Source organism: Sinocyclocheilus grahami, unplaced genomic scaffold (genome assembly GCF_001515645.1).
Source record: "Sinocyclocheilus grahami isolate Dianchi unplaced genomic scaffold, SAMN03320097.WGS_v1.1 scaffold28.1, whole genome shotgun sequence".
NCBI classification, from domain to species: Eukaryota; Metazoa; Chordata; class Actinopteri; order Cypriniformes; family Cyprinidae; genus Sinocyclocheilus; species Sinocyclocheilus grahami.
Genome location: NW_015505207.1, coordinates 1,549,198 through 1,556,944, shown reverse-complemented (window position 1 = coordinate 1,556,944; position 7,747 = coordinate 1,549,198). Strand labels below are relative to the sequence as shown.

The window sequence follows — 7,747 nt, the reverse complement described above, 5'->3', positions numbered from 1 at the left end:
GGGTAGGAGTGTAGAGACAGTAAGAACAAGAGGGAGAGAAAGGTATAAAAAAGAGCAGGGATAACTGTCATGATTCCAAGCATCAGCCACCACCACCCGCAGGTGAGTGCATCAGATAACACAAGTGCCAATGCCAGTGACACTGCACCTTAGCAAAAGCAACAAGGGCACACACACACACACAAACATACAGACAGCCATCACAGCTCGAGTGTGCCCGTTAGCAGGGGGACTTATTCTCTACATACAGTGCCGGGTGGTTTGAGGGAGCTCGGAGCTGATCACAGAGGATCCGAAAACAACATCCGTCCACTTTCACACTTCAGTGGAAGAGGTGGCCCCTCCCGGCAGGGCTGCGTAGTCTTGCCATCTGGAGAATAAATCGAGTGTGAAGTACAGTATAGTTTGGGACCAAGCTCCGTGGCGGCAGCTCAGCAGTCAGTTCATTAGTTCCAAACTTCCAGGGATTGGAGCTGGGAGGGGGGCAGTGCGGAGCGAGGCTGCCACAGAGAGAAAGAGGAGGTGGGCAGGGAAGAAGAGGGGGGGAAAGGAGCCGTTGAGTGGAATGCCCCAAACTGAGCCGCAGTCTATAGGGCATCTCTGCCACAAAACACACAAATAAACAAACTCGCCCCCGGAGCGAAAAAAAGACAGGTGTAGCCATCAGCCCCTGCTGGAGGAGAGAAAAGGACAACTTCCTACCCCTCCTTATCAGTAAGGAGAGATATTTTTAAATACTAAGTGTGTGAGTTAAGCCTTGGTCCTGAGTGGCAGTGGCAGTCACTGAGTATTCTGAACCGTCTGTCACATGGCACAAAGCGGGGAGAACAGGGTAAGGATTGGCACTGTTAGCTATGGGGGGCACAACAATGATGCTTATGGCACACAGACAAGATCCAATCATCAATTTAAAACAAAGAAACAATTCTCATTCATCAATTTCCTCATTTATCAGTGTACAACATACACGTGCCATGTTTTGTGATTCTACCACAGTTAAGCGGTTTTTATAAAAGGACAACAATAACAATATGAAAAAGAACTAAATGACCCTAAAATGTCCCAAAATCTAAGGAAACTCATAAGGGACTAATTCAGAATGCTCTACATAGGCAGCAACTCTTTGTGGCACACAAGTAACGCTCTGCATGGAAGACTCAACTGACAATTGATTTCAGCAGAGTCTGACGCAGGGGTGTCCAAACTTTTCCTAAAGGGGGCCAGATTAGACGATGTGGAAACACTGGGGGGCCGGATGCTTCTACCTATCAAGCATATGCTCCCGAAATTTAATCTGTGCGACCTCAAAATATATTTGGGAGCATTTGTGCGAGTGCATATAATTGTTGTCGTGCGACCTGTTTGCATTTCTCTAAAAAAACATTCAGAGTATGTGCCTTCTGAGTGTTGATACGGTGACCTGTCTGCCGTTCTATGAAACGTTAGGCTACATAACCAATTAAACGTTGTCTTTACATTCTTAACTTTAATGCAGATTTTAGATTGGTTAATATTAGCTGTCAATCACCCAGTCACTGCTTTCCGCTAACTACCGCGAGAAAAAGAAAGCTGAAGAAGAGAGAAAATGAAAAGAACACTGACAGATATATATATATATATATATATATATATATATATATATATATATATATATATATATATATATATATATATATATATATATTGTGTATGTATGTGTGATGTTGAGTTGACAGTAGCAGTAGCTTGTGTTTTGTTGAGGACAAAAATCTGCAAATATCTTGTTTTTAAAGCTTTAATAATTATAACATAGAATGGCTTTATGGTATTTAAGATTAACACATGAAAGCACAAACTGCATCAAAAATGTCTGTAATTTGGCCTATATTTTATAACTCCCTTACATTACATTAAATTGGCCTATATGTCTACACTAATTATATAAGAAGATTCTGTATAAATATGCAACATTTCTGCCACAATACCACAGTTACGGTTACTACAGTAAATCGAAATGTTGGTGATTTGTGGATTGATAAGTATTCTAACTGCATTGTTGTCGCACAATGTTTTTCCTATTTTCCGCGTTAGTGTTGTTGAGAAAGTCAGCGCTGATTCATTTGCCTTTGACATATGTGGTTTGTATGCTGCAAACTCAAACGCTGCTCACATCGTTGTTTAGTGGTCTCGTGATCGAGATCAGTCAGCGAGTAAACGCATTTGTTCTGAGCTCGCGCTACGTTGTCTTTAGGCAGAGCTAAAAACGGTCCGTGCAGCGCGGTTCAAACGAGTCGCGCTCTTCCGCTTTTGAAGCGTTTAGGAATTTGCGTGCGCTAAAGAAATGAGAGCGCATATGAGTTATCAAATTGATATCACTCGCGTTTTACTGCTACATTTGGTCTAAAATTTAGTGCTGCCATCTTGTGTTGACATTTTGAAACTGCATAGGCCTATTTTGTACATTATGCTTGGCGGGCCATATATAACATAGACCAGTGTTTCCCAACCTTTTTTAGTCGCGGCACCCTTTGGAAATTTTAACTTTAGTTTTTCAGGTAGGTCTAACAGTAGGGTTAAGATATTTAACTTTTTTTTAATTTTTTACACCAATTATCCAAATAATGTTCAGTCCTAGAAAGCTATTATTATCAGAACACGTGAGCATAACATAGCGGTTAGCAGATCAGTGAATGAGAGGGCAGCGTTACCAGAGTTGCCCATATACCACACCATGTTACAACACAGTAGGGCTATTGCAGACAGAAACAATACTGTACTACATCGATGTTTCCGGTCGGCTCAATTTTTGAGTGGACTTTGCTGTTCCGATTCGCATGAACGGTATACGAGTGGAGCGACTGAGCGGAGAGCACACGCATAGAGCGGGATAATACACAGAGCGTCACACCACGTGAAAGTGAAACCTGAGCGGTGAACTCATTTTCGGCAGCCGGAATTTCGGTGCATCTCTAATTATTGGCGACATCAGAAATGGATATTATATAGTAGATGCTTTTTTGAACATTTTAGTTTAACATTAATAACATTATTTTTTTACACAGCACCCCTGCTCTCGACAGACGGCACCCCAGTTGGGAAACACTGATATAGACTATTAAGACAGCTGCAGGCCGCTTAAAATTAATCCACAGGCCGTAGTTTGGACACCCCTGGTCTGACGTTAGCATGTTGCTAAGCTAACAGCACAATACTCTAAAAAGCATATAATACATACAACACAAATATTGGTTAAAAATACATCCAAAGAAAGTTTAGTATTGAATTCAATATTTTTTTTATGTAGGTTCTGAAACAGAGCACGTGTATTCAATAAATAATTAGTTAATTTAAGTTCAAATTTCATAAAAAAAGAATCAGAATAAACAATTCTTCCACAAGTTAAAGGGATAGTTTAATCAAAATGAAAACGTAAGTTACCATTAACTTACCCTAACATCGTTCTAAACTTGTATGACTGACTTTCTTGTGACTTTTTTTTTTTATTAATTTGTTTGGACTCCAATGTTCTTCAAAATATTTTGGTAACACTTTGCTTAAATCCTTTATGTATAATGCATTATAAAAGTGTTTTAATGCATTAATTATGCCTTGTAATGCATTGTTTAATCTCATGAATAATTGTAACCACAGATAATACATTATAACACTTATCAATTCATTGTTATACTATGTATTTTAAATTCAGTTATAATATTTCCAACAAGATATAATGTATAACGACTAACATTATGAATAATTATAATGCATTATACCCTTTAATAACCCTTTATAATGCATTGCACGTTAAGTCTTTAAGTAAAGTGTCACCTGTATTTATTTTATACATTAAAAAAGAAAGCCGTACACTTTTAGGACAACATGAAGGTGAGCTAATGACTTTTCATTTTTGGGTGAGCTATCCCTTTAATTTAGTTCACTATCTAACCTGTAGGCTCTCAGGATATTAATTTAGAATTAAAATGGTTTGATGTTGGAGCTGTGGCCTAGTGGCTAATGCACATGATCTGACACATTAACTATGGTGCTTATATCAGGCAAGTTTGAATCTAGCTTTTCCAACTCTCGAGTTATTATTTCCTATTCCATCTCCTTGCCCTTTCTAATAAAATTTACAAAAGGCCCAACTATGTAATATTTAGAATTTTACAGCAAAGATTCTACCAATGATCAGCTATACACAACTGAATCATTTTGAATAATGACACAATCTGAATGCATTTGAGCACTGAAGTATTACAGGAACACCTTGGTTAAATCAGTGCCTCGATGAAAAAAATGTCCTCAGAACCTGTGCACATGTACAGTATGCATTCCTTTTCCATCCTCCTCAATGGCCCATAAAAGAGTAACTGAGCTGCGGGAGTAGTTTCATTTAGTAGCATGAAAAATAAAACATCTATCTATAGGTATACAGAAACCCCCATGGATTTCCAATTGTCAGGATGGGGAAAACAGCTGAGAGTGTGGGAAGTGAAAGAGCGGGTGCAGAGGAGCAAAGTGTGTTTTATTATTGAGTTAATAACTCAGTTTTACATTACGCAGTTGTGTGCTAGCAAATAAATAATGGATCACATCTTTCCCCATACCATGCCAGGCTCTTTAAAGTTAACATATGGTCTTTAAAATTGACTGCGACTTGTACGAAGGATTGTAAGTGCTTGTAGTCTTGACAGATTTATACCATCAAACAGCTGAGGAGCAATGGGATTATTTTTCAGGCTCTTCGCGAAATACATTGCTATTTTTCGAGAGTGAGATATTAGCATTTTTATCTGGGAGACTACAGAGAGCGTTAATTCTATCAGCTCTTACAGGAACATGAGCTAGCGAAAAGAAAGCCACTCAGCTCAAAGAGGGGACCCGAGACGTCTTCTCTAATGCCATTTTCTCCCCTCTCAGATCACCTAGCATTAATATTCCTTAACAAAATAATCCTATCCGGGCAGAACCTGACAGAAGAACTGAATTTTGGCTCAGCAATCTTATCTTTTATACTTCTCATTTAAGAACAACATTAACATTGATATATGTCATTATGCTGAGGTCTTACATGGTAACAATGCCATAATGTTTTTATCCTTTGAGCACATTTTTGACACTTAAAAGCCATCAAAGATAGATCAAGTTGTAACTAAAGCTCTGAAACGACACAAAAGACCTGAAAGCATTCAGCTAGCTTTAGTCCAGCTTTAGTGGATACTTTCTTAAAACCTTTTCCCCCACTTGGATGTGATAAAGAAATTAGTGGGTGTTGGAAAACATTGGGAGCCATCACCTTTCTTCAGGGGTCACCGTTTAGGCTGCCTGTCAAACTTTTTCCCACTAAAGCAGGAATAGCCTCTGGCCATATCAATCATCTTTATTAACATGACTTAAAAACCTTTGTTAGCTGACTCCTTTCCACCGGTTCTCCTTTTAGCTCCTGCTCCAATCACGATTTCATGGAGAGGTAGACAGGGCCAATTGGCTGGCTGTGTGGGCGGGTCAAGAATGCTTTTAACCTGCAGCATCTGCTGAAGTCCTGCTGTTTGCTCAGTGTGAAGTGGGCACCTTGTTTCAAGTGAATGTGATAGGGGGGAATTTTTGCCTTTATTGGCACATAATGGGACGGAAATGTGCTTGTTTTAAGCATTGCGCTTAGGTAGCTTTCTTTGGAGTAATTAAGAATCAGCACCTGGCTAAAAAAGAGAGTTATAAATAATGAGGATTTTGTGATTATGTCTAACAGAGTCATAGAGGTTAGGGCGGTTGGTACCTTCTTGTTGAGGGCGACTCCATCCTCACAGTCGAGAACGGCGCAGTCCACGTCCAGAGAAATCAGTTTCCGCAGATTTCTCTCATCGTTGCCAGGAACGTACAGGACGGCACGGCATTTTATGTACTTCAGAGAGGTGCCAGGAGTATGGTGGGAATGCTGGCTAGACTGACACCAGGGAACCGCAGATAAAAGTAGACGACTTATCCCCCTGAGAAAATGTAAACGTTTATGATGAGTATTTTAACATGGGTCAATGACATGACACATTTTCTGTCCCATCTATTAATTTACATGAAAAATGCAATTCATACATACAATCACTTGAATACACCTTGCCTATGAGAAGCACGTTTTTAATTTGTGTAATTTTGATATCATTCATTACATTTTTTCCATTTACTCTCCTAATATATATAAAAAAACTATTCTAATTAAAAGAATGAAATTCTTGAAACAAAACAAAACAAACAACAACAACAACAACAAACCCTTTGGTATAATATGCTATTTCTTAAAAAAAAATTGATTGTGAATTATTATTTGAAAACGGTCTGCCACCCTATTAAAAAATAAAACAGGAAATGACATCATAGAGAGGGCACCAGCTGCATGTACGTGTGTAGGGGGTTGTTGTAGAAATGGGTACGGCAAAAGGGGGAGGGAGGATCCAAATTAAATCATCTACACTCAATGCATACTGCTGCAGGGTGAAAATGTTAAAAAGCCATTTTAAGTGAGCACTTGAAAAATAAATAAATTATCTTGTAAGTAGGAGGCTTACAAAAGGATGGCACTCGTAATTAAAGAATAGATTTCATAAAGGAGCAGAATTTTTTTTTAGAAACCTCCATGGGGAAGAGAGGGGTTTCCTTGATGGATCTTTATCAGAGAGAGAAAGAGAGTGGGAGCAGATCGCTTGACGGATGTACAAGGGGTCTAATAGAGAAACGCCATTCAGCACTGCTCTCCCTCTATGCCTTTTTAAACACAGTAGGGGTTTCACTTTGCTGCAACCTAGCTGCCACGGGGAAAGAGAGGAGTTTGCTTTGTTTAGTTGTTACTCTCTCTTTTATGTTTGAAGGAGATAGTCAGTAAATTCAGGAAAGGTTTTTTGGTGTTCTCCGAGGGTGGCGCTTTGAAAACCAACCGGCTGGCCTCTCACGCGAGAGAGCGTGATGATGTGTGTGCAGCAGGGGAGGATGCTGGCTGTGTGTTCATGTGCTGTAGACACGCACACGTCCATGTCATGGTCATATTAATACTTGCATAACCATCACCACTGCTGCTCACTGGCGAGAGAGGAGGGTGAGTGTGATACGCACTAGATCGTCCACAACCCCCGTCCCCTCTGGGGACCCAGAAATAGAGGAATTGCTCTTTGTCGAGAATATGGGTACCACCAACCGAGGGGTCAGTGGTGGAAAAAGATGAAAAGATTCTCCGCCCGGCCCTCTTGAAGAGCACGTCCCTCCACCTCTGGGTCGCCCGGAGACCAGGTTTGGCGGGGGCCTGGATGGGCGGGGCGGCTGCCCTGCGACCGGCTCCACGGCACAGCTTTGCTGGAGGCCAAATAGAGGAATTGCTCTTTGTCGAGAATTTGGGTACCACTGACCGAGAGGAAAAAGATGAAAAGATTCTCCGCCCGGCCCTCCTCCAGGGGAGGGAGTGGTGTGCTTACCATCTCCTGAAGAACACGTCCCTCCACCTCTGGGTCGCCCGTCTCCGGGCCTCTTGCTCTCTCGCTTGCCACCAGGTTTGGCGGGGGCCTGGACGGGCGGGGCGGCTGCCCTGCGACCGGCTCCACGGCACAGCTTTGCTGGAGGCTGCAGGAGCGCTGCTCTTGTTTTGGCGGTGGCAGGGGGGACGCCCTCGGCAACGGCAGCAGCTGCACACCGGGGCAGGATACCTGATGGCCTCAGTCTGCTTTGGTCAGCGGAGAACCGCTGGGCAAGTTCTCCACCGTGTCGCCGACAGGCCGGCCTGGGACAC

At 41.5% G+C, this 7,747-nt stretch overlaps 1 pseudogene; it reads right to left on the bottom strand.

Annotated features, from left to right (window-relative positions):
* LOC107569531 (citrate lyase subunit beta-like protein, mitochondrial) overlaps positions 1–7,747 on the bottom strand; it is a 73,337-nt pseudogene that overhangs the window by 41,817 nt on the left and 23,773 nt on the right.